The sequence below is a fragment of the Alosa sapidissima genome, chromosome 17 (assembly GCF_018492685.1).
Source record: "Alosa sapidissima isolate fAloSap1 chromosome 17, fAloSap1.pri, whole genome shotgun sequence".
Classification (NCBI taxonomy): Eukaryota; Metazoa; Chordata; class Actinopteri; order Clupeiformes; family Clupeidae; genus Alosa; species Alosa sapidissima.
The window spans coordinates 19,759,912-19,787,823 of NC_055973.1; the positions used below are offsets into that span (position 1 = coordinate 19,759,912).

General features: G+C 43.5%; 1 long non-coding RNA gene across 1 annotated transcript; it reads left to right on the plus strand.

Annotated features, from left to right (window-relative positions):
* Positions 1-195: 195 nt before the first annotated feature.
* LOC121688858 lies at positions 196-27,727 on the plus strand. Its single transcript, XR_006024707.1, has 4 exons — positions 196-206; positions 672-680; positions 22,677-22,688; positions 27,277-27,727. It is a non-coding gene; the product is annotated as an uncharacterized LOC121688858 (long non-coding RNA).
* Positions 27,728-27,912: the final 185 nt, after the last annotated feature.

Below are 27,912 nucleotides of genomic sequence, written 5' to 3' on the forward strand. Positions count from 1 at the left end.
TCTATGATCTTCCTTGTCAAAAAAGAAAGGCATAGGTACAAAAAAACCTCTTGTTCTTTGCGCTCCACCTGTCATGTCTCTATTCCCCACTAGTGGGGCCCGCCACACACTTTGAGAACCCCTGAGGTAGAGGAAGGACAGAGATCAACCCAGCCAGAGAGGGAGGGGTGGGAGAGATGCTGAATTATTTTTATCCTGTAGTTCAGGTTCCTTGCCAGTAGAGGGCAGTAGTGGTCCATCCTTCCCCCTGACATGCAGCAGAACCTTGGTGAGTTTAGATTTGGGGGGTTACCTTCAGCCAGCTATCCAGGTTGGCTGCCACCATCTTTAAATATGGTGTCTGACATGGCCACATCTTTACAAACAAGCCAATTAGGTGCCAAATTACAGATGGCCACAAATGATGACATGATAGTGGCAGCCAATTAAGTATAGGCCTATTCTTGGCTAAAGCAGCTAGCCTAGCATGGGCCATTGAAATGAAAGGGAGTGGTACTTCCTCCCTCTCTCTAGTTCTAGAATGCCTCCATGGTTTGAACAGCGCAGCATAAGCTGTGAGTCATCTGATCAGATCAAGATGCCCTGTCTGATATCAATCAAGATCTATAGAAACCTATTAACCTTATCTAGACATGTATCAGCTGAGTTGCCATTTTCACATTTACAAAGAGCCGTGTGCTGTCCTGTTTATGCTAGTGTGAACTAACGATTTTTATAATCAATTTATTACATTGCAGATTACAATCTGTTTTATGTTTTCTAAAAACTAATGACTTCAGAGGGATAAATTAAAAACCCTAAACCAATGTGTGTAGTTTCAGCCAGGGAAAACAAAACAACATGAACTGCTCTTTAATTGATTAATTCAAACTGAATCGAAATAGAACTGTTTCTATTAGATGAATTAGATGGAGTTTTTTTGTTAACCTCTGTAATAACATTGGGGTCGGTATGCTCAGGGTTTGAATGAGATGCCAGTTGAGAAGAACACATCTAATGCTCTAACAGAATTTATGATATTGTTTCAAAAGGTTAATGAGCATTTGCAGACACACACGTCCTCATAATCTCTCTCTCGCTCTGCCAGTAGCCCCCCCCCCTCTCTCTCCCTCTCTCTTTCTCTCTCTCTCTCTAGTCTCTCTATTATTCAGCACTCAGTTATGGTGATGGCTAATTGAAATATAGATCTCTCCAGATCCCAGCCTTGTCGGGACATAAACTCACGTCTGTGTGACTCTGTAGCAGCTGTTGCCTTTGAGCAGGTGGCGAAGGGCTGGCTTACATCATCAATCTGTCAAACGCTGAATAGTCGGTCTGTTTTCTCAACGTGCAGCGTTTACATCTCTGGACCCATAGACACCCATCACGGACGTGACAGCACATCTCTCGGCCACAGACACCCGCCATTACAGACGTGACAGACAGCGCATCTCTCGACCGTAAACACACATCAGCGAAAGAACAGCACCATTAGTCTGATTGCTATGTGCTAACTCACAGAATGCAGCCTCATTGGAGAGTAAATACCAGAACCACAGGTCAGAGGCAGCATCATAACTCCACTTGTGTCTGAGAATAACATATGACGACACACCATGAACCACTGTGTCTGGTTCCATCTGTGTGCAATAGTTTCTCATAGTAACAACTCTGCATTCTTTCACACACACACACACACACACACACACACACACACACACACTTTAGAACACCCTAAACCACTTTTTATCTAATTCTGTGTGCTAATAGGCTTCATGTCAATTGTCACAAGGTTAAACCAGAAGCCAGAATCACAGAATCACATCAACTTGTTGTGCGATAACACTGATTCTTAGATTTGCAGGGATCGGCAAATTGGTAACGCCGTTTACCTGTTTTTTAAATTCCGTTTTATCGTCTGTGTTATTGTTTTGTAAAAAAAACAACCATCAACTCAAGATTTTTTTACAACCATCAACTCTGATTTGAGTATCCCACATATACAGTATATAATCAATGTTATTGTGGCTCGTTCACCATAAAGCCCATAGCTTCCTATAGTAATGATGCAGCTTTCCACATTCTGACACACAGCCTAGAACATTGTGAACCACTATTCACTTGATTTTGTGCGGTAAACATCTAATAGCTTCCTATAGTAATAAGGATGCAGCATTCAACTTTTTCACACACAGCACAGCACATTGCGGACCACTATTCATCTGACTTCGTGGGCTAAACTTGTGGTAGTGTCTTGCAGTAATGATGCTGCGTTCCTTCCTGAGACGCCAGGCTCGATTGATGTGCCAGAACACTCACGGAGACGAACCATGGACTGCAGGCTGTGCACGTATACATCTCCCTAAAATATATATCACTCATCTTATATAGAGAGTTATCCTCTATCATGGGCTACCATATACTGTGTGTGTGTGTGTGTGCTTGTGATGATTCTTTTATGAGGCTTGTTCAAGTCCAACCAGAGCTCAAGAAAAGAAACCTTCAAACTGAATGGAGCAGACTTCGTAGCTGGATGGCTCTGAACTGTAATTGTGTGATGCAGTATTGAGCCCAACTACACAGATATACACATTAAGGCATGTTTGGACAGAGTGTTAGTGACAGCAGCTAGTCCCAGTCGTGGTGAGTGATATTCACAAACATGCACTGAGAATCCGTGGAAAAGTGTGTTCATTGCCGGCTATGTTTGTCTTCCTGTGTGTGTGTGTGTGTGTGTGTGTGTGTATGTGTTTGCAGACGTTACAGACGTGCCTTCCTCTGCTTGTCTTGTGTGTGTGTGTGTTTGTTGTTTTCTGCATTCATACTTTCTACATACAGATGTGCTTTCCTCTCTTTGTCCTGTGTGTGTGTGTGTGTGTGCATGTGGGCAGTGGTTAAAGTGGGATTTGGCAGGTGGGGGAACCCTAAAATCCATTGTTGGTGCAACGGGGAAAAATGACATACCGTTGGACAACATATTGAGTATTGTGGTGTAGCAATACTTTTTGGACAAGAATTGCTAGCTTCTTGGCCACCACTGTACACGTGAAAAATTTACTCACCATTTATTTTAACAATATCATTGCGCTATATCAATGGTATGAAAGAATATATTTAATATTAATTTATCTGAGGTGGTGGAACTGCGTTCCTCCCCGTTCCCCCTCCACGTTAACCACTGTGTGTGTGTGTTTACTTTTCTGCATTCACTTTCTACATTACAGATATGCGTTCTTTTATCTGCCTGGAAAACAGCTCATTGATTTACAGCTGTGATGTGAGGTCAGAACTAAACTTCACTTTCACAGGGTCACACTAGACAACCCACCCCTAACACACCACATACTCACACACACTCACACACACTCACACAGTCACACCCCTGGATGTCATGGTCTGTAAACACAGTTTCATCAGTCTGACCACCAAGCCCACACTGGCCACCCTACCACACACACACACACACACACACACACACACACACACACACATAGACACACACACACACACACACACACATAGATGAGCTTCATTCTCCCGGCAGTCAGAGGCTGCCTCCAATACTGATCCCATACCACACCTGATGGATGCCTCTTTGTGTGTGTGTGTGTGGTGTGTGTGTGTGTGTATGTGTGTGTGTGTGTGTGTGTGTGTGTGTGTATGTGTGTGTGTGTGTGTGTAGGTATGTGTGTGTGTGTGTAGGTATGTGTGTGTGTGTGTGTGTGTGTAGTGTGTGTGTGTAGGTATGTGTGTGTGTGTGTGTGTGTAGGTATGTGTGTGTGTGTGTATGTGTGTGTGTGTGTGTGTGTGTTTTATGCGGATGCGGCTGGCTCCATTGTTCTCCAGTGGTGAGTGGTGATGGCGAGCCCACGGCTTCTCTCCTCCACACACAGCACCCAGTGCACACATAGCACACACACACACACACACACACACACACACACACACACACACACACACACACACACACACATAGCACACACACACACACACCACAATTACACACATTTAGACAGGAGAGAGGGGAGAAATGTTGCAAGCCACACTGGCTGCTGCAACTCTGAGGACGTGCTGTGTGTGTCCTCCCCAAGTGTGTGTCCTCCCCAAAGTTCAGCAGACGAGCCATTTCCCTGTCGTCCACATTCAGCCATTCCAAAGATGCCCATCCGTCTGTTTACGGGGGCCTGTTCAGAGCAATACTGATCACCTACTTTGCAGCAAGCAATTATGTTTCCGCAGTAAGAGAAAGCAAGCGGTGTACTGTGTTATGGGGTACTGGCTGGTGCTGGTGGGAAGAGGGACAAAGACAGAGTGCTATTTATCCAAGGACAAAATCCTGTTCAAATTCTCTTCCATTATACAATATACATTATTAGATGTAATTGTATAATGAAAATGTAAAACATTTTTGTGATAAAGGTTACCTGGTCTCTCCGTGTAGTAAAATATTGTGTTTGCTGAGCCAGTCGGAAGTCGGAAGTCTTTGCTCTAACTTATGTAAGAATGAAGTTCCTCTGGGCTGGTAGCATGTGTGCTGCTTCATACTGAGGGAGGGCGAGCTCGGCTATCTAATGATCAGAGAGACTCAGAACGCTGCCGTCTAATCTGGAAGGTCACATCAAAGAGGTGTGAATTGAAAGGTCAGATCTGGGAGGCCCAAATTGAATTAGTATCCATGTGCTGAGCATTAAACAACGGCAGAGCCCAAGAATAATGGATTGTGAAGTACCACTGTAAATATTTCATTAAGTTCAGTGCACCTTTTCGCGATGATGAGAGGAGAACATCAATCCACGTAGCCCTTCCTGTTGCAGCTGCAGGCCTGCCAGCTCGATCCAGCCTCACACACACACACACACACACACACACACACACACACACACACACACATACACACAGGCCTTCTCTTCCTCTTCAATGAATCAATCTTTAATACACACCCAATCAATTAATCAATCAGAGTGGAGTGGATGTAGCTCAGATTAAATCTTTCATTTTCTTTGTTTCCCCTTTGGGCTGGCAGCTCTGTGAGAGGCTCGGAGCTCCTGTGCTGCTGAGCTGAGTTGTCTGACGGAGAGGGACTGGGCTACGACGGCAGATGGCCTGAAACAGCAGCGAGCACAGAATGTTAGCCATAACACACACACACACACACACTGCTTATCTTAGTCAGCAGCGTGCATGCTCACACACACACACACACACACTGCTTATCTTAGTCAGCAGCGTGCATGCTCACACACACACACACACACACACACACACACACATTCACACAAACAAATAAACACTCACAAATATGCATGCATGCATATCCACAGACAAAAATACACACAAACACATGCTCACAGACAAATATATACATGCTCACATGAAAGCGCACACACTCACGCACAGTTTACTTTTAAGCCTCTTGTCAGTAGAAAAAATAAAAAATAAAACGAAAAGGCTGAATAAGAGCTCAGCAGAGAAACTGTAAGCAGAGAGGCTGGGCTGACGCCTCTCTTTACACACACACACACACACATACACACACACACATATACACACACACCTCAACTATGAAGCGTCCCTGCAATCCGTCCTGCTACATTTCAGTCAGCGCCATGCTTAGCTCCCCAGTGGTTCTCCAGCCAAGAGAACACAGCGGAGTCTGAATGGCCTCCCAGAAAAACCTCCCAGATCCGGATAGCTTGATTGACGTGTTCTTTCAGCTCGCAAACTACAGATTTTCTCAGGAATCGGGATAGTCCACAATGCATGATGGTCTAGATTGATTCAGGTACTTTACAGCTTCTGTACCCTACATTTAGGCATATCACGGAATGATTTTTGTAGGGCACGAAAGTAGTGAACGACATTTTCAGTTGGATTTCGAGCACCACTACAAAATGGCTGATTCACTCTATAGTGCACCATATAGTGAACGAGTGAACAATTCGAACACAGCTCTGAAGTCCTGGAATTCAACTGGACATTGTTGAAAAGACACAAAGGGGCTTAGGGCACTCAGGAGACTTCAGATAGTTTCTCTCTCAGGTGCTCTTCTGTGACAGACTTCTTGTTTCTATGCCCTGATGAAGGCCATATATGGCAGTAACGCGTATAGGCCCATGTGCTTTTAACCAGTTCTTGCCATGTTAAATTAAAGGCTTTTTAAATACTTTTTCAACCTCAGAGTGCCTCTGCAAATTTATTTTTCTTTTTGGACATTGTTGAACTTTGACTGTGGCGCACGGCATGTGACAAGTACTATTTTGGGCTGAACCCAGCAGCCAGTGCAACGCAAACTGCCTTGTACGGGGCAGTCCAGTGGTGGTAACCAAAAAGGCCATCCCAGGCAGACGCACTGGACTCCAGAGGTGCGTTCAAATTCGCAAACATAGGCGAACGTTTGCAAACAGGTGTTTGCCTTGAGTTTTTGGCGAATGTTTGCGAACACTCGCAAACAGTCTGAGGAGGTAGTACTCTGCAAACATTGGCAGCCTCGGCGGATTTTGGCTGAAATACAAGCAGGTATCACTAACAACAACAATAACTCATAGCTATGCAAGTATTACTAAAAACTCCACAATGACAGGATATACAGTATAAATATTATAAAAGTATGTTTATGTTTATGGGTCTTAGCAAATGTTTTTGTCCAAAGCGAAGAAGTACTAGCCATGGTATCACATGAACCACTTATTCAAAAAGATGTGTGACCATGGTAGCTGGTGGTGCAATGTCTTGCCATGACCATAAAATATGGCTGGAGCAGGGTAAAGATGCGACTGATTTAGCGCCCAATCAGCTCTTGACGTGAGAATGGCATTATGGGAAATAACAGATGCATCCAGACATGACGCGACATGACAGGTATTAGATCATGGTAATGACACTGTCACATGAGCCGCGACAAATTAAATGTGTCTCTCATCGCTCTGGCGTAATTACCACGTTGCTCGTGTTTTTGACACAACAGCGCCTTTTAGAAACTGATGGGGGAACAGCTCTGTTTCAGATGCAGTCGGCCCTGTGGGTTTTTCCTCGTAGCTGCGCTTCAAACATCTGTAATGGCCTTTGTTGTCGCCTTTTTACCCATTTTCATTCCCCAGCTTGACTATGTGCCACGCACAAACATTGCATTAATCTGATAGCTCTCTGGCTTGACTCTGTCTCGCAAACATGGCAACTCTGCCCCAATAGAAAACCCTGTATGTGTGCTCCCCTGCTGAACCCCCCCCCCCCCCTTCTCTTTCAGTCACTGTTCAGTAAATGCCTTTCACATCGGCCCCTAGTCAAAGAAAAGAACTATCGAGAGCTGAAATTACACTGATAATCCACACAATTGCACACAATGTTTTGATCAAATTGAATTTGCAGCACGTTGTTGTAAATGCCAATTAAACATTTTCTCCCCTTTCACTCTGCTGGAGGAGAGAGAGAGAGAGCCGTGTCCGACCTCTTACGGTTCCATCATGTCCGACTGGCGCCATTGTTTTCTGGCTCCTGCCTTATCTTCTTTGTATTTTAATGTATTTCAGGCAAACTGAATAATCGCGACAGAATGAAAAGCTATTAATCAGCATGTCCTGTTAGACCACTGCAATTAAGCCGTACTCATGTTAATAAATACAGCTGAACAAAGACCTACAGGAGACACGTCAAGCAAATGACAGAGAGAGAGAAAGAGAGAGAGTAATGAGCTGATGATAAATTCAGATTCTGGTCTGCAGCCCTTCAGGCATGCCTCTGTCTGTCCCTCTCACTGATACACAGGTTTCTACGAGTCGATCACAAGAACACCAACAACGTCAGGCTCATTCCATCAATTATTGGATCAATCAGTCAATCAATCACTCCATCATTCAATCCACCAATCAATGGATTGCATTACAATAACCATTAGATAATTCCAACCATTTCCAATTCCAATATTTCCAATGATTTGGTTTTTAGAAAGTCTGGCAGTCAATCAGTCTGTCTACCCATTTTTTGCCCATTATCCTATACATATTTCAGTTAATGCAAATGTAGAACTGGCCATGATAAATGTTGACATAATATGTAAACGCATGATATGTATAGTACATGAACTGTTGGTTTGTAAACTGTGTCTGGTGCTAATTTCTGTTCTGTGTGTATTCACTGTGTTGAAGGGGGGCTCAAGCCTCTCACAGACAACCAGCAGCCATCCACGAGATACAGGCTCACCTGTTGCCTAGCGATGTGTGTGCGACTGAGGACCAGAATCAGACATCATAAGCTTGTCTTTGGACAGGAAATCTATTTACAAAATACAGATTCACCTGTTTATGCAGCCAACATGACAGCCTTCTGTCAGGAGAGGGCTAATTCTTTAAGGGTGCTTTTGCAGCTGACAGATATTAAATTATGCATCCACAGCAGTGTCATTGTTTTCATTGAATTTAACACCTCTGAAAGATGAGTGGCAAAGTGAAATATTGGATTTTTTTTAGTGGGCCTGAGATAGATGGCAAGATGGTAGATTTAATAGATTAGATTTGCTATTTGTTACAAAGGATAATCTAAAGAGTATTGTTAGAGTCTCCAGCCAAACATCTTCATCAATGTCTCTATTGCAATGAATGAATGAATGAATGAGTGAGTAGATGAGTGAGTGAGTGAGTGAGTGAATGAAAATGAACTAGATGTACCGCATAGCGGTACAAAATATGACCGCCGCTCAGTCCTGTACATCTGTTCCGCGCAAATAAATCACACTTCAATTTGTCTCCATATTTTACTCCATCCCCCACTTTTGAAACTTTTGTGTATGCTTGTTTGGCATGCCTGAGTGTGTGTGTGCGGCTGCACAGAAAGTAGCCTACTGGTGCTGAAAAGGTGAATAGATTGTAGAATAGCCAAAGAAGATGTAGCATTGTTATAAAACCTTTAAAATCTCTAAACAATCACAAGTAGGGCAGTTCATCACAGTTCATACATTGCAACTGGATTGATGAAAGGTCACTTACACCTGTAGGCTACATTGTATTTGGGAAAAGCAAAAGGTATCAGCATAATGTTATTTATTTATTTATTTATTTATTTTTATGTATTTATAAACAAAAACATCTCTGTCAGTTCCATGCCGTTTTCAACAGCTATCAAAAACAAAGGTCATTTTTGGATGGATGGATTTTTTGTGAATGTTTCTTCTTCTACATAAGATTTTAGTCATCTTTAGTTCATGTAATACTTTATTGTCAATGCACAAATTAAGTAACAGTAGTCTGAAACGTTATTGTTAATGCACAAATTAAGTAACAGTAGCCTAGTCTGAAACGAAATGCTGTTTTACATCTAACCAGTGGTGCAAATAACTGACATGTCCAAATGGGCCTTGATGAAATGCGTCGCTAGTTGAAGAGCTTTTGTCCGTTATTGTTCGTGCAAATATAGGCTGATTCATGTTCCCTTGCATTGTGTAACTGAGGTCCATGGCTAGTCTGGCTTTCATCAGACCAAGCAATCAAAAATTTAAGAAATCAAAAAATAAATAGCGGGCAGATCAGGCTGGGTTCACCCAGCCTAGTCCATAGGCACCCGATATTGTTTAATTTTCCGATTGAGATATACACGCTCTGGCTATTCTAAATGCAAAAATGCATCAGGGAGTTATGACAAAACGGTAACTAACAAACTAGATCCTAATAGAAAGCTGTTAGCTTCCCTAAGCTACAGGTAGGATTATAAGGTAGGCCTATTTACAACATAAATTGTCAATAGGCTATGCTGGCGACACAAATAAAATCTCCTTTGGAAACCAATGGTTTACGCCTTACAGTATCAAGCGGACTTAAACTGTCATATCGTGGCGAAAAGTTGTAATAACATTCATGCAGCTCCATGAGTCAAGGAAAGCGCGAATGAAGTAGCCACTTCTAAATGGGACCCACTACACAGTAGCTTAAGGTGTGTTGCTAAAGCAGCCATAATGAAATGAAGGTGTGATTGTTTGGATACTTCACACACACGTGCTTTTTAATTTCACAGACTACAACTACCAAGCTGTAATCAAAGCACATCGATTCCCCTCTCACACCCTGCACGCACTTAAAACAAAATAAACAGGCGTCTCAGTCTCACGCATGTATAGGTAAAACTGTATCAGACCGGTGTAACGTTGGTAAATCTTCCATTGCACAGAATGATTTTGTAGCACGTGCAATAAATGACAGTCGAAAGATACAAACAGTGCTGCTATCAATTTGCTTGTTATAACCGCATTTATAGTTTTCTACAAATGCAATCAATCAAATGCCTCCATCACTCAACCAACGCTAACGGTAACATTACCTAGGTCCTTATTGATATTACAAGATTAACGTACCTGCAGTAAAAACCAAGCATGTCCGATAAACATCCTCAGATTTATTTCGGCTTCAAGAAGAAATGGGAATTACACTTCATGTGAACATCGTCCTATCCTTATTAGATGTTCGCTGCGGTAAATTACAGTCCTTGTAGGAAGCGTCCATTGTTTTTCCAACCCACTTTTAACTTCCAACAAAATTACGTCTCACTGCAACGATGCGCCATCTAGTGGACAAACGACTACTTATCGCCAATACTGAAAATGCAGCCATGATGATGATGAATATTTATTTTGGCTTTCTTTTAATCCTACTGAATTTGTAATTATGTATCGGCCGTTCTAATACCGATAGTATGTGGGTGCCTGTGTGTGTGCATGTGTATATGTGTGCACCGCCATTTACAGGCCAATGAGTGTACAGTCACTAAATGTACACATAACCTAATTTTTTTAGACCCCCCCATGGATGAAATTCTACGAAACTTGGCATACCCCCAGAGAATGCCAGGTCAATCATACACATAAAATTTGGTGCAGTTCTGAACATCTTAACTGAAGATAGGGGCGATTAAAGCAGAATAATATTGCATTTTCATTTTTTACCGGGGGTGGGGGTGCAAATCACAAATGAGTGATTATGAGCCAGGTTGATGTGGGCCCTTGAGACCAACATACCATAAAAGATTCTTCATCCTCAGTGCCACGGTTCAGGTAGTTATTTAGGAAAAACTGTTTTTTTTTTTTTGCGGTTCGGGGGGCCCAGCACGGGGGGGGGGGGGGGGGGGGTGTGGTGTGGTGGGGGTGGTGGTGGTCCCCGGGGACGAAATGAAATTTTTCCGTAAAAGTCTAGTGGGGCTACATACCCACCAAATTTCATGTACCCCGGTGATTCGGTGTCCCGGGTATCAATGACCAAAAATTCAGGGAGTAGATGACGGGAAAAATTCTTTTGTTTTTGTTCTTGTGTGCATGTGTGCGTGTACAAATTTATGTTTATGTGTGTGGGTGTGTGTGTGTGTGTGTATGTGCGTGCTTGTGTGTTTGCCTGCGTATGTGTGTTTGTGCATGTGCATGCATGCGTACATATGTCTACTGTGTGAGTATGTGTCATACGTATGATTACTGTAAATGTATGTGTGTGCGTGTGTATCTGTTTATGCACATGTGTGCACATGGAATGGGTTAACATGACCCCTGGAGGCAAACATACGGAAAAAAATTGGTCATCCTAGGCCCTACAGTTCTCAAGATATTCACAGAGAACTGTGTCTGCCCTACCCTCCTTTCGGGGGTCTGTGTCTGGTCTGCCCTACCCTCCTTTCGGGGGGTCCAGTCCAGCGGGGGGGGGGGGGGGGGGGGCTTCAGATCAAAACGAAGAATGACGGTTCCATGCTATCCATGTGGGGGTACATGCCCACCAAGTTTTGTGTACCCCGGTCTTTCAGTGTCCCGGGAATCCTTGTTGGTGTACGTCACTAAATGTACACATAAATGATTTTATTGTAAGGCCCCCCATGAACGAAAGTACACAAAACTTGGCATGCATTCGGAGGGTGTCATAATGATCCTACACTTTTAATTTCATGCAGTTTTGACCTTGTCAGCCAGAGATATTGAGATGAAAACACCTAATTTTTTGCTTTTTAATTTTTAACTAGGTGGCGCTATACATGAAATAAGTGGTAATGGGATGGGTTGACATGCCCCCTTAAGACCAACATACATAAAAAAGGTGGACCTCCTAGGCCCTACGGTTCTCGAGATATTCACAGAAAACTGTCTCCGGCCACCTATAGGCCAGTTGGTGTATAGTAACATAAATTAATTTATTGTGTGGCCCCCCCATGAACGGAATTCCACAAAACTTGGCGTGCATACAGAGGGTGTCATAATGATCCTACACTTCCAATTTCGTGCAGTTTTGACTATGTTAGGTCACAGATACCTTCAATTACAACACCTCATTTTTACTTTTTTGTGTTTAACTAGGTGGCGCTATACATGAAATGAGTGGTTATGGAATGGGTTGACATGGCCCCTTGAGATCAACATACAAAAAAAAAATGGTCCTCCTAAACCCTACGGTTTTCGAGATATTCACAGAAAACTGTGTCTGCCATACCCTCCTTTCGGGGGGTCCAGTCCAGCGGGGGGGCTACAGATCAAAACGAAAAACGATGGTTCCATGCTATCCATGTGGGGTTACATGGCCACCATGTTTTGTGTACCCCGGTCTTTCAGTGTCCCGGTCATCATTGACGGAAATTTGGGCATGCGAAAAAGAAAAAAAAAAAAAAAAAAAAAAATCTGACTAAACCTATATGACCGCCGCTTCGCTGCGCGGCGGTCATAATAACTGAATGAGTGAGAAAAGTAATTCATTAAAATGAATAACATGATGCCAACTTTGGCACCCTGCTCTTTTGTCTTTGTGAGAAATGACTGGCAAAACCAAATCCATTAGTAGGTCTTCAGATGCCCTCACATATTCCTGATGGGAATTCCACACTAGAATACTGGCTGGAGAATTCAATGTCCCACTCTTAATGCCAAGAAAGCTGTTTCAATGTACCTATCTGGGCTGCACTCACTAGATGTTGAAGATGTTGAAAATGTTCACTGCTTCTAAATGGTCTACATAAAAAAATAAATGCTTGGATGTAAAGTAGTAAATTCAAGAACAATGTCGATGTCTGATGAAAATGGCATGAAATAGGGCAAACTCTATTTTAAAATGAATTTGAGATTTGTACATGCTCCCATTTTCATAGAATGATTCTTCAACATCTTTACACACTCAATCAAACTCCACTCAAACCAAACCAGCCCTTTAAAGATGGTAAATAATGAATAAAGATTCTGACTAAAAGCCAAAAGCCATCACTTTCATCTCTAGAGAAATCAAACAAGCTCTTAAAATTTCCAGACCTAATTATGACCGCCGCGCAGCGAAGCGGCGGTCATATAGGTTTAGTCAGATTTTTTTTCTTTTTTTCTTTTTTTTCTTTTTCGCATGCCCAAATTTCCGTCAATGATTCCCGGGACACTGAAAGACCGGGGTACACGAAACTTGGTGGGCATGTAACCCCACATGGATAGCATGGAACCATCGTTTTTCGTTTTGATCTGTAGCCCCCCCGCTGGACTGGACCCCCCGAAAGGAGGGTAGGGCAGACACAGTTTTCTGTGAATATCTCGAAAACCGTAGGGTTTAGGAGGACCATTTTTTTTTGTATGTTGATCTCAAGGGGCCATGTCAACCCATTCCATAACCACTCATTTCATGTATAGCGCCACCTAGTTAAACACAAAAAAGTAAAAATGAGGTGTTGTAATTGAAGGTATCTGTGACCTAACATAGTCAAAACTGCACGAAATTGGAAGTGTAGGATCATTATGACACCCTCTGTATGCACGCCAAGTTTTGTGGAATTCCGTTCATGGGGGGCCACACAATAAATTAATTTATGTTACTATACCCCAACTGGCCTGTAGGTGGCCGGAGACAGTTTTCTGTGAATATCTCGAGAACCGTAGGGCCTAGGAGGTCCACCTTTTTTATGTATGTTGGTCTTAAGGGGGCATGTCAACCCATCCCATTACCACTTATTTCATGAAGAGCGCCACCTAGTTAAAAATTAAAAAGCAAAAAATTAGGTGTTTTCATCACAATATCTCTGGCTGACAAGGTCAAAACTGCACGAAATTAAAAGTGTAGGATCATTATGACACCCTCCGAATGCATGCCAAGTTTTGTGTACTTTCGTTCATGGGGGGCCTTACAATAAAATCATTTATGTGTACATTTAGTGACGTACACCAACAAGGATTCCCGGGACACTGAAAGACCGGGGTACACAAAACTTGGTGGGCATGTACCCCCACATGGATAGCATGGAACCGTCATTTTTCGTTTTGATCTGTAGCCCCCACGCTGAACTGGACCCCCCGAAAGGAGGGTAGGGCAGACACAGTTCTCTGTGAATATCTTGAGAACTGTAGGGCCTAGGATGACCATTTTTTTTCCGTATGTTTGCCTCCAGGGGTTATGTTAACCCATTTCATGTGCACACATGTGCACAAACAGATACACACACACACACACATACATTCACAGTAATCATACGTATGACACATACTCACACAGTAGACATATGTACGCTTGCATGCACAGGCACAGGCACATACGCAGGCACACACACAAGCACGCACACACAGACACACACACACACACACACACACACATGTACATGCACACATTTCAAGAATTTCTCAGAATTATGAACAGGCAAGATGGAGGTGGGGTTGTATAAAATGAATTTTACATGTGAAATCTATGAATTAATCATGTTTTGGTACTTGTTGTCTAGCAGATACCAGTGAGAATTGAGTGTGGATAATGCAATTTAGTGAGACAGAATCATATAGGCCTTTCAGCGTGATTTATTTTTGTGGAAAAAATGTGCTGGACTGGGCGGCGGTCATATTTTGTACCGCTCGGCGGTACATCTAGTTTTTTTTTTATGTACAGTGCTTCCATAATCAGGCTCCACACGCCCTACCCTGGGCCCGACACCTATCTCAGCACAAGGAGTTAAAATATGGAATCAGGGCGTTTGAACATCAGTGAGGTTGAAACCAGAGTTTGAACATCAGGGAGGTCTAGGGTGTGGGGTTCAGTTTCTTCAGTCCTGGGCACATGTATAGATATGTACTATTGATGTATAGATGTATAAAGTATTCTGTCTGAGCATTTTTAACATTATGACTGGTCTTTGTTGTTTGTGGGGTTTTTCACAAATAACTATTATTATTATTATGCAATAATATTTGAGTTTTCAAATTAATAAGCATTGTTGCATGAGTAAGCAGTAGGGGCATTATCTGGAATAGAACTGCCTTAGAGTATTAAACATGATAATGAATAAGTTTGGCTTGAATATTTTTTAGCTAATGAGCTATAAAAAATCAAATTGCTTGAGATGAACACTGCATTATTAAACAAAATAGCCATTTGCAAATTTGTTTTGAAATGTTTTATTACGTCTACTTGTTCTTGATATCTCTATGGTTGTGTTTTTGTTTTCATCAGTGGTGTGTAAAACCTTTTACTTGTATGAATGACATTGGTTTGCATATTTCTATGTTTCATATTTCATACTCTAGCCTGCAGGCTACTCCAGATGTAGTTCCAGGCTCCTACTTTTGAACATTTCTTACAAATGATGTTGAGTGGGGTATGATGCCAGTTTCCGAGCTGTCCACCTGCTGCCTCCAACATCTGGACTACTCCCAGGCATAGGGGCAGTGTGTCTGTGTGCCTCTCAACTCTCACACACTTTAGATACGAGATAACAAGTCGTACATGGATAATACATCCTCAATCACTGTAGTTTTCATTCAGTTGAATGTCGCTTCTAGTTTTATTTTTGAATCTTAAAGGAACCATATGTAAGATTGTGGCCAAAACTGGTACTGCAATCACTTTCAAATTACTGTAGAGCGGTGTATTCCCTCCCCCTCCCCCTGACTCGAGGTTGCCAACCCAGATGCCGAAACACTACTGACTTTGTGATTAGTAGATAGGTGGAGGGTGGCGCATAAGGCCAAAACACAACATGACATGACAAAACACAACTTCAACATCAGTAACTTCACTTTTTAAATGACAATATCCTGGCCGGACTGCTGTTGTCAGTGATATAAGTATTTGAAATTAACATGATTTCTTAATGTCTAGATTAATTGAAATACATTTCTTACATACGGTTCCTTTAAACATTACTGTGGTGACCTTGAAACTGGTTACTGGTGTGTATGGAACCCAACATTCATTAATTTGAATACCAGTACAGTGTAGTCTGTTTTTAGGGAGAAGACCATGCAGTGGATGGGATGGGCTCATTGTCTCTTTTGCTGCTTCCTCTCTACGTTTCTACAGAGATGGATCAATATTTATTTTATTTATTCATTTATTTATTTAGACTTTATACAATTTAACTCACAGATAGGCTACCAAATGTCGGGGCCATTCCCCCTGGAGCAACTCAGGGCTAAGTGCATTGCTCAGTTGAGAACTGAACCAATGAATTTTGTTGTTACTGCATGGTAGCCAAGGTCCTTATACATGCCCATGGCCATGAATGCAATTATTTCAAAAACACATTAGACCAATGGAACGAACATCTCCAGTTGCTGTTTCAATACCATTAGACTATTTGTCAGATGTTGTTTGTGAGTATGTGAAACCCAGTGAAATAATAACTACTTAAATAAACACAAAGAAATGAGATCTTAGAAAATGCTTCAGATGAGCTGACAAAATGGCAAGCAGAGATAAATAAAAGCCGAACTGCTTTCCTGATCCGGGGAGACGTAACGCACTAAGAGAGGAGGACATCCATCATCAGTGCTCTGCTCTGAAAGAGAGGGAGGCCTTGTGGTGGTCATGGACATGGACACAGACGGCAGGCTGAGGGGTCGGCGGGGGTGGGGGGTGGGGGAGATGGAGAGAGAACAGTATAAGAAAATGGAGAGAGGGGGAGGGATGGAGAGAGGGAAAGATGGGGAAGAGAATTGAAATACACGAATATATATATAAATAATCTCGCTGACCTTTAATATTATATAGCATTTAAGTGGGTTTGAGAATGTCTATTCAAACTCAGTATACGACTCAAACGCAGTCCTACTCAAATGCATTGCTACTCAAACGCATTGCTACTCAAACGCAGCACTACTAAAAACGCAGTCCTACTCAAATACATTGCTACTACAGGTAAATTATCTATTTTGAGGTTGAATTCCATGAAGGAATATGAGAAAGGAGTGTGAGCGCTTCGGCTTATCTCCACTGCTCTACTCAGTTGCTAACTGGCAGTCATGCACCAGCTGAACTCTCCCGTGACAGAGGTGACGCGCCTCAGCACAGGCACAAGTCAAGGCTGACAGGAGGAACATCTGACGAGTGACAACATGGAGGGGGAAGGGGAAGCCAGGCATCACAAACGCTCTCTGAATCTCCAGATCTGCACTAAGGGAAGCTGGGCCTCACAAACGCTCTCTGAATCTCCAGATCTGCACTAAGGGAAGCTAGGCCTCACAAACGCTCTCTGAATCTCCAGATCTGCACTAAGGGAAGCTAGGCCTCACAAACGCTCTCCAAAACCTACAGATTTATGAAGGAGTGATGTTGGAGCGTTGAGATGTTCATACCTCATACCGGGCTCTTGTTTTTATTTTTCCAGATGATCTTAGAGAGTGTGATACAGTATGGCATGCAGACCAGGTATGGCAATCTGACAGTTCAGTTAAAGTCCAAGTTGGGTCGTCTGGTCAAAACTGCCCTGAAGATTGTATAGGTCATCCAGACCAGGGCTACATGCAGGCACTCTATGAAAATTCAGTCCTCAGGGAGGCACTGAAAATTGTAGAAGACCCCACACACATCCATAAGAGGAGTTTGCCCTCCTACCCTCAGGTAGACGCTTTAGAGTACTAGAGTACTATTCCAACTGCCATAAAGATGCTCAATGATAGATAGCTGGCTACCTATATGTTATCCAGTGTGCAGCTCTGACTGAGTTGTCTTTTGTTGTAACTGTGGTGGTATGGGGCTGTATGTGTAACTGTTGTTTTTTATAATTGCTTATGTATGAGCTGTGTATGTCTGTGATGCAGTGATCATCAAGCCCAAGACAAATTTCCTCTTGGGGACAAAAGTATACTTTTCTTTACTTTACTTACCTGGGAGTTTAACACACATCTCAGATCCTGACTTGATCCTAGTTCTGATCCAGATTTTCCCTGTCCTGATCCTGCTCCTAATCCTGGTCCTACCCTGACCTTGATCTTTACTGATCTGCACGGCTCCGGACCAGGTGTTGCTTCAGCCTGTATTTTACCCTGATGTGGTCCTGATTAGTTCCTGAGTTCACCCTTAGAGCACTTTCCATTTCACTGTAAAAAGCACAGAGGCTGAATTCAATCAAGGCTTGTTGTGGTTGTGTGGCTAACCACTGAGAGGTAATAGCCTTCACAGTCTAAAGCAGATGCCTTGATTGAAACGCAAACTGGCTCTGATTTTTAGTGGTGGAATTAGTGTTAGATGTCAATGTTAAGATGTGACCTTGACTATTTAGAACCACACATAATTTGTTCTCCTATTATTTTCTCATCCAGACTCATACATGACTGCACTGACATTGCAAACATCACTACTACGGAGTCTTGACTTCACAGATTTCTTTGCTCCCATCCTGCTGTTTTTAGATATCTTAAATTGTAACAATGCATGATGTGTTAGGCGTGCTGAGGACGCCTTTCTCCTGCTGCGGTGGCATCGACACCCACCCAGCCACTCAGCCACCCAGAGACATGGCAGCCACCTCTCACCAGATGGGATTTCTCCCTCTCCATTGTCCCCACCACCTCTTAGACACAGAGATGGCACTCTTTGCCAAAAGCATGTTTCTGATTAATAAATTCCCATTAAGTAAGAGAGCTTAATTTGGTGAAATTGGGGTCACCTTTATCTCGGGGGCAGGAGCCTCTGCCTTCTTGATGAACGGCTGGCTCAAAGTCAGATGGAACGTTTCCACCGGTTCCCACGGCGATGAGCGAGCAGAGTGTCCCACCACTCCTGAGCAGGAGGTGATTTTAAAGTCATCACCATGATCTGGCGTAGAGTAGTCCAGAGAGTAGGGAAGCACATAGGCACACACACACACACACACCACACACACACACACGCACACACACAAACATATAGACCCACATACACACACACACACACACACACACACACATACACACACACACAAACATATAGACCCACATACACACACACACACACACACACACACACACACACACACACACAAACATATAGACCCACATACACAACACACACACAAAGAAATATGATATGCACCAGTCAACTTGAGCTCGTTCACTGTGTAATAACAGTATGACAATTAGCCATTGACTCCATGTGTAAACAGCAGTATTTTAGAGTTAATAACTTGTATGATCCGACAGTCTGTGCCTCCATCATCTCTGGACCATCACACACGTCACAGGGGTGACAGAGGGAGAGGCCGAGCGTGCCATCGTCGATAGCAACTGCAGATACCTTTGATTAGGCTGAGGAAATATGAACTGGGTTACGGAGCTGAGATTAACAGCGATCCATACTGAGTTAAGTGCGGATTGATTTTAACGTGGTCGCTCTGGTCAGGCAAATAAAGCAGCCGGAGCCGGGCATTGGCAGCGTGGAGAGTAAGGTCCTCTATACGGGACGCACTCATGCATATAAATCATCCCAGCCGCTATATTAGCTGAGGCAAGAGCAATCTTTCCAAATCAAACTCGCCATTGATTTCTGAATAGCATGAGGGTACGTTTCCTTACTTCCCCTGATTGTCCAAGCTGCCTGTGACGTACATTTCTTTTACTGGGCTGACTTCTCAACAAGCCAAAAATAGAAGGGTATATATATTTCCATTTCAAATCATAAAGAGAAGGTCTATGTGGTCTAGGTGAATGCTACATTATAGCCAATACCTATGTGATGCCTAATCAGTCTTCTGCTTACATCTTAAATGTTTAGATTGAGGAAGGAGAAGTCAGTAAAGTTAATAAAACAAGTAAAGGAAACAGGAAGTGTTGAATAAATCAACTTTAGCCTGATCAGTAGTAAAGGAAACAGGAAGTGTTGAATAAATCAACTTTAGCCTGATCAGTAGTAAAGGAAACAGGGAGTGTTGAATAAATCAACGTTAGCCTCATCAGACCCATTTATCTTGTTGGGACACTTTGGAAGCGATTGCTAATGATTCCTGAGATAAGGAGTTCCATTATGGAACACAGGAGAGCAGTTTCATTGGCCCTCTCTTCCTTTCTTTTCTTTTCTCTGTCTTCTTCATCTTTTCTTCCCTCCCTCTGTTTTCTTCCCTCTCTTTCTTCTTTCATTCCTCTCTCCTCTTCCCTCCCTTGTTCTCTTTTCATCCTTTCATCTCTTCTTCACTCCTCTTCCTCTCTTGAGTTCACTCTCTCTATCTCTTCTTCACCTCTTCTCCCTCTCTCTTTTCATCCCTCTATCTGCCCTTCTTTTTTTTCTTTCTCTCCTCATACAGATCTTCTTCCTTACTTCAGCTGCTCCACGTTCACTGTTTACAACACCCAACTCAGAGGCCTGCTGGTTGTGTGCGTGTGTGTGTGTGTGTGTGTGTGTGTGTGTTCACTGTTTACAACACCCAGTTCAGAGGCCTACTTCCTGACGTCTCCTGCTGATTTACCACCTCCTGGAGGTGTGTGTGTGTGTGTGTGTGGGTGTAAGTGTGTGAGTGTGTTAGTATGTGTGCATGAGTGTCTATGAGTGTGTGTGTGTGTGTGTGTGTGTGTGTGTGTGTGTGTGTGTGTGTGTGCAGGATCCCCTCGGGCTCTCATCAGTGGCTTCCTCCGCAGTCTGCCTGGTTGAGAAATATCTCTTGACTTTGTCACAGCTCATCCTGAGGCGGATCTGAGACTATGACATTTCACCGCTAACTCATTTAACCAGGCACATAATGTGTTATAAAGTATTATCTTTTTGCATGTCTACATCTCAAAAGCACATTTCTTCAGTGGATTTAACATACAAACAAACTCTCTGTCAGAAACTCTCTGTTTCTATGGGTCATATACAGTTTATATATTTATATATATGTATATTGTTTAGTATTATATTGTTATATTTTTGAACGTGCATATTCAAGAACTGCAGCTCCTGATAAGAAACAACTCACACAGCAAACTTCGTTGATAGAGGCACAACTAATTTCAAATTTCACGGATAACATAATTCCCTGTAAAGCACTCACAGACAAAGATGAAACCACAATGGTTGAAACTAATGGATTGAGTCAGTGCAGGACATCACAGAGGTAAAAAATATTCCCAAATCAAAAGGAATAATTCATTCTCATCCCAATTTAAGATCAGAGCAGGCTTTTATCTGATGGAGGAGGTGGTCATCAGTAGAATTTAAAAGGAAACCTCTCCTGTCTTTCAACAAATGGAATACGTTTTTCACTCTCATCGAGAAATACAAGACCATATATATGCAGTGGATCGAAACACATGCCTGCGTGCACACATACACACACACACACACACACACATACACACACACACACACACACACACACACACACACATAGCCTACATTCATATGGATGAATATGTACATGAGCACACACATACCTGCATATGGAAAAGATGTCCATTTCTCTACACACATACACATAAATGTAGACACTCACAAATACATCACACACACACAGTTACAACCTCACAGATAAACACACATTTTACATGGCCACAGTTTCTCACACACACACACACACACACACGCTCGCGAGCACGTGGTTCTGAAAGGCAAACGCCCTGCACACGGTGCCTCCAGCCTGCGGCTTGCTTGTGTTAGTATGTGTGTGTGTGTGTGTGTGTGTGTGTGTGTTAGTATGTGTATGTGTGTTAGTATGTGTGTGTGTGGGGGTGTGTGAGTATGTGTGTGTGTGTGTATGTGTGTGTCTGTGTGTGTGTGTGTGTGTGCGTGTGCGTGTGTGAGTATGTGTATGTGTGTTAGTATGTGTGTGTTGTTAGTGTGTGTGTGTGTGTGTGTGTGTGTGAGGCTCGCTTGTGAAGTTGGCAGGAGAAGAGTGGCAAAGTCCTCCCATCAAATCTGCCACTGCTGTGCCGGCGCAAGCGCCGCCGCGGCTGGCCTGGCAGTAGCCACTGAGCACGTGCCAAGAGCCAGATGGAGCGACAGAGGCAGAGGTGGTGACGCTCACGCGCGCGTGTGTGTGTGTATGTGTGTGTGTATGTATGTGTGTGTGTATGTATGCGTGTGTGTGTGTGTGTGTGTGTGTGTGTGTGTGTGTGTGTGTGTGTGTATGTATGTGTGTGTGTATGTATGCGTGTGTGTGTGTGTGTTGTGTGTGTGTATGTATGTGTGTGTATGTGTGTGTATGTATATGTGTTTGTATGTATGTGTGTGTGTGTGTGTTTTGTGTGTTGTTTGTGTTGGGGTGTGGAGGGGCTGGGGGGGGGGAGGGGAGGGGGGCGGCATGAGTCTGATCTCTGAGCTTCGGTCGCAGAGCCTCGCAGGATCCCAAGGAGATCTGCTGGGTCCTGAGTCCACACCAAGGAGCTCCACAGAGGCCTAGGACTGAGGAGAAGAATCAACATGGACACAACACACACACACACACACACACACATATGCGCACACACACACCAATGTTTGACATGTCTACTGTGGCCCCATTACCTTTCTGTTTGCCTGGAGACCTCATCACCACTGATCCTCCTGCACACAGCCTGGAGCTTAGAGCTTCCCTGATCTGTGAGAAACCTGTGAGCACGCCTGCACACACACACACACACACACACACACACACACACACACACACACAGACATAGAGAGAGACACAGAGAAAGAGAGAGAGACACTGTCCTAACACACAGCACACATGCATACTGTACACACACTCCCCTCTCTCTTTCTCTCACTCACACACACACACACACACACACACACACACACAGATATACAAAGAGACAGAGAGAGAGAGAGAGAGACTGTCCTAACACATAACACACATGCAACACACAATCTCCTCTCTCTCTCACACACACACACACACACACACACACACATACATTCCTTACACACACTCACAAACTCATATGCAGAGAGAGAGAGCGTGAGAGAGAGAGAGAAAGATACACTCCTCACACACACACACACTCTCTTCACATAAACACACGCACCACAGAGGACACTGACAGCTTCCTCTGTTGCAAACCAGAAATCTGACAGTCTATCTCACTGCTGTGGTGTATCACATACACACACACACACACACACACACACCTCTCACACTCGCGGAAACACACACACACACACACACACATATATAGACACACTCCTCTGCTGCACCCCATTACTCCCCTAGAGCCTCTCCCAGGTGTGGTCCATCAGTTGAGATATATGTGCTGATGTTTGTCAGTTGACATTTGACCCTAATGATTAGCCGCACATCTTTTTCCCAGGCAGGTTGAGGCATAAATATGCTGAAATCCCTAGCGTAACAGCATAGCGCCCTTTGCTAAGATATTCATCGATGGTCTTATGTTGCCTTCTCAGGTCCAAATGAGTCTGGTGTAGGAGATTGTTAGCAATATGGGATTAGAATAATTAGGGTCACTGTGCAAACGCAAGTCTTCTCCCTTATTACAGCCTGCTGAATAATTCACGGCTAAATTGAAACAGGGAGAGAGACGTCGGAGACCTGCGAAAAACAATTTTTAATTCTGTTGGCTATTCCATTTATCCCCTAATCTCAATTTAACAAGAGTAATGCTGCTACAACTATTTGCACAAGCAATTGTTTTAAAGTCTCACCCATATGAGTGGTTTAGAGCCGAACACATTTGCCTTTATTGGTATCCGTCTGGTTCCTGAGCAGCACTGGGCTCTTGAGTCTAATAGACTTCACACACGGATGGAGCAGTGATTTGGCTTCCTTGACTGTGTATTCTGCCTTGTTGGAACCTGTTGACAGCATCCGAGCTGTTAAATATTCACAGGGAGTTGGATTGGTGTAAATTATTAATAGGATATGACATCGGCAGTGAGGAATCTCCAGGGCATAGCTCAAAGCACGGCCTTTCATCAAGCAGGACTGTAAGTACTTGGCTACCCCACAGAACTGCCTGGCTCTGCGCTTTGATCTCCTGATGTCTAATTGACATGGATGCCTCAGTAGTCTATTTGTCACAGTCCTGCGGCAGTTGCATTATGTCTGTGAAGAAACATTTTTAACTTTATAACTCTATGACTGGGGTGCGTACAGTCAATCCTGCCTTTTCAGAAGCAAACAAAATAACATCCCCAAGAGATTATTAATAACACTAATTCATTTTTTTAAGATGCAAGAAATATAATATAGAGGTGTTATGTATTCTGTGCATGCCAGTGGCTATGGGTATTTTGGCAAAGAGAAAGAAATAATTTTTGTTGCCATTACATCTAGCCTGATAATAAACACAAACGCAACAGAGCCTTCTATCTCTCCTGAAAACATCACCTTCATCATACTGCAAAAACGCCACTGAATCTAATCCTTTTTTCTCAGACTGATTGCTCTTGAGTGCAGTGGGCTTAATGTCAGAGTCAAAGTGAAATTGAAATCATCTTCACCCTTCATTCTCAGCGCCCACGGAAGAGTGCGCTGAGCTGCATTCTAAACCCCGAAGAGGGGCTCGTCCGAGCAGGACTCTGGTCAGGAGCGAGGTTGCAGCTGATAGATTAATAGAGCTCCTCTCCACCCTGGGCAGCGTGTGATTGGCAGGGGCAGGCAGAAAAACTCAGCTGAATTGCTCTCCGGGGTATGGAGAAGAACTTGTTACATTCAGAGTGCCGGAAGACGGGCGGTTCCACTTGTGAGCTGTGAAGCTAATGTTTATCGCGGCCAGACAAAGTCAGCCTGGCTTAACGAGCCACGTGGTATTAAACCACACCAGTCAAGGGTGCATTACCACATGTGATTTAATATTGAATAAAAATGGGAAATTCCTTTGTCGCTGCCTCTGAAGTGCCACATATAGGGAGAGAGAAAAAGAAGAGGAAGATGAGGAAGAGGAAGAGGAGGAGGACTAAGGACCTTCTCCCAGCGGATCGCAGAGAAAATACTGAAGCACGAAACAGGAACTCTTCACAGGGGAGAATCTCTCTCTCTTTCCTCCAGGAGTCCTGTTTGCTTCCTAGGTGTGCGTTTAGGTGGGGGGAAAAATCAAGTGTACCAATCAGACAGAGAGGTATTGAAACAGCTAACTTGAACTCCCTATTCCAGGCGTTTGATTAAGGCTAACTGCATAGAAATGTCAATCATAGCTCCACCGCGCTCAATGAGCATGTTGAAGTGAAGACAGAGAGAGAGACAGAGAGAGAGAGAGAGAGAGAGAGAGAGAGAGAGAGGGAACTGAAAAAAGGAATGAAGCTCCTGTCAAAAGCACTGCTTGTTTAATACAGTTCAGAGTGTCAAATATTCTGTGCATAATATCAGGGGAGACTTGCGCGTGTGTGTGTGTGTGTGTGTGTGTGTGTGTGAGCTTTCTCTTAATACCTTGTGTGTGAAGGCATGATATCTGTTTCTGTTTGGAAAAGGAGGAAACAGACAAATAATCCTTCAAGGGAATGAATCACGGAAGCCTGCCCTTGAGCCAGCATGACAAGAGATAATGTGTTCTCAATCTACCTCAATCCCATGATTAAACATTGGCAAGCAATATTCAACCAGACAAGTAGAGATCCTTTCAGCAAAGCACGAATTACACAAAATAGAGCTGTTCTGTTTTGCACTTGAAACATCTGAGTCATTCAAACCATTCAAATGAAACTTTCTTAATTTCCTGTCAACGTATCGTGCAGAAAGTCATGAATAAAACATGCAGGTTTCAATTAGATTTGAAAAGTAATTGTATAGCGCCAGAATAAAGCGGATGAACCCGACCTTAACGTTACGACACCGCTGTAGTTCTCTTTTGTCGGGGACATCCATATGGAGCGGGAGACTAATCCAGTCTTACAATAGGCCCAGCACGTCGTACCTGCTTGTACCATTTCCGCGGTGAAAAGAGTCTTTACTGAATAGTAATGATTCACTACGCTCAGGGAGACCAGGATGGCAAAATGCTGGCTCTATTAATGTATTAGTGTTTTATAAACTAAGCTGTCGCCAACAGTGAGGGACATGGATCAATTATCCCTCATACTCCCACTGGAGCTAAGCTTTCCTATACAGCAGCGTTTCTTAAAGTGTGATCTGGGGACCACTGGTGGTCCGCAAGCTATCCCAAGTGGTTCCGCCAGTAGACGTGGTAAAATCTAATCGAGATTAGTTGTTTGCAATATTGAACCAACTTGTATGTAAACCCAAACAGTTCTACAACACTGCCTATGTAAGCTATGTTTAAATCCTCTGACACAATAAGCAAGGTGCAAAGACAATAAACAAGGTGGTTCAGTGAGTAGGCCTATTGTGTACTGTTGAAGTAAGTACTCTTTTAGCTAGGTGGTTTGTGAGGTTTTTTTATTGGTTAAGTGTCCTTGGTCTGAGAAACACTGCTATAGAGCATGGCAGAGAGGGGTTAAGTTATGGCTTATGTTCAAATAACACATATACTTTATTATGTAATATACTGTAGCAACCATAGCGATCATGTCTGGCAATGCATGGTCGCAGAGCACACCATGTCAATGTTACAGTATTTCATCAGCATCAAGTTAGATAGATAGACTGTTGTGCCAGAGATACACAAGTTCATCTGAGCTCAGGGTAGATCGTGGAAGCCAACCTGAACAGCCTGAGACCAGACGCTCAATACGTCATGGTTAGAGACCAGTCAGGTAGAGTGATCTGTCAGGAGATGTGGTCGGTAAAGTAGAGTGGTAAGGAGACTCACTATGACTGTCACTGGCTAAAACAGCAAGCGGAGAAGATCAGCTATGATGTGTCCATACGACACGTGTCCATGTGAGATGTGAGACGTGGTCAACATCATACCGGCACATCTCTGGGTGACGGGGTCCCACTGGCTCTGTGTCCTGGACAGGTTGCGTTATATTACAAGGGGCATTGCTACATTGTCTCTGGAGCAACTTAAGTTAAGTGCCTTGCTCAAAGGGAAAAACGGAGCCGGGAAATGATAGCTTCAGCGAAAGTTCTACTAGGAAGACTCGTAGTGTAGCTTACTCCTCCCAAGCTTACACGGAGCCAATCTTAGCTTTGCCTACTTTCGGGAAAGCCCTGCAATCTGATCATTCACTCATTCAATCAGCGCTAGCCTATAGAAATTCAGTGGGCTCTTTAAATATGTACCACCTAACACTGCTTCTGCTTCTCAGTACGCTGACTTTGACGTCCTAGCTCAGGCTTCCGCGTGGACCTGGGCTCTCTGCATTTTTATATTCGCCCCTTCTGCCCTCAGTGGCGTTACTTGTTACAATCCTACCGCGCTCGTTTGCTGCGCTGTTCAGACCTGTGCGTCCTTCAGTCAGGGCCACTGCATGTCGCTTCATCGCTAATCTCTGCATATCGGAGCCAGTCACGCTCACGCTGTTGCAGCCTTCAAATCACGATAACCTACTGCCGGGTCGCAGTCCTCGCGCAACTCTTTTGCAGGCCCATGTCGTTTTCGGCAACAATTTCTCAAGCTTCAGCATCTGGTTGTTAAGGTTATCGTGCTCTCTCTTCCCAAGCTCCTCGAGCTGGGCTACACTCTACCCACAGTCATGCAACCTGCTTGCCAACGATATTCGGCGGGCAGCAAACAAACTGACTTGTCTGACACGGTTTAACTTTCACTTAAGCCTCCTTACATAATTCCTGCTGATTTTATAATCCTTACGATTTGCGCTGTAAATTGCTGGCCTGCACCACGCTGCCGTTGAACCCAACCCTGTATTAATACCTGTTTAATTGATGTTCTACACTCACTGTGGTTATCTCGATGTCTACCTTGGTTGAGCGTCGTCAAACCAGTTGTCTTTTTGTGTAGCCTCT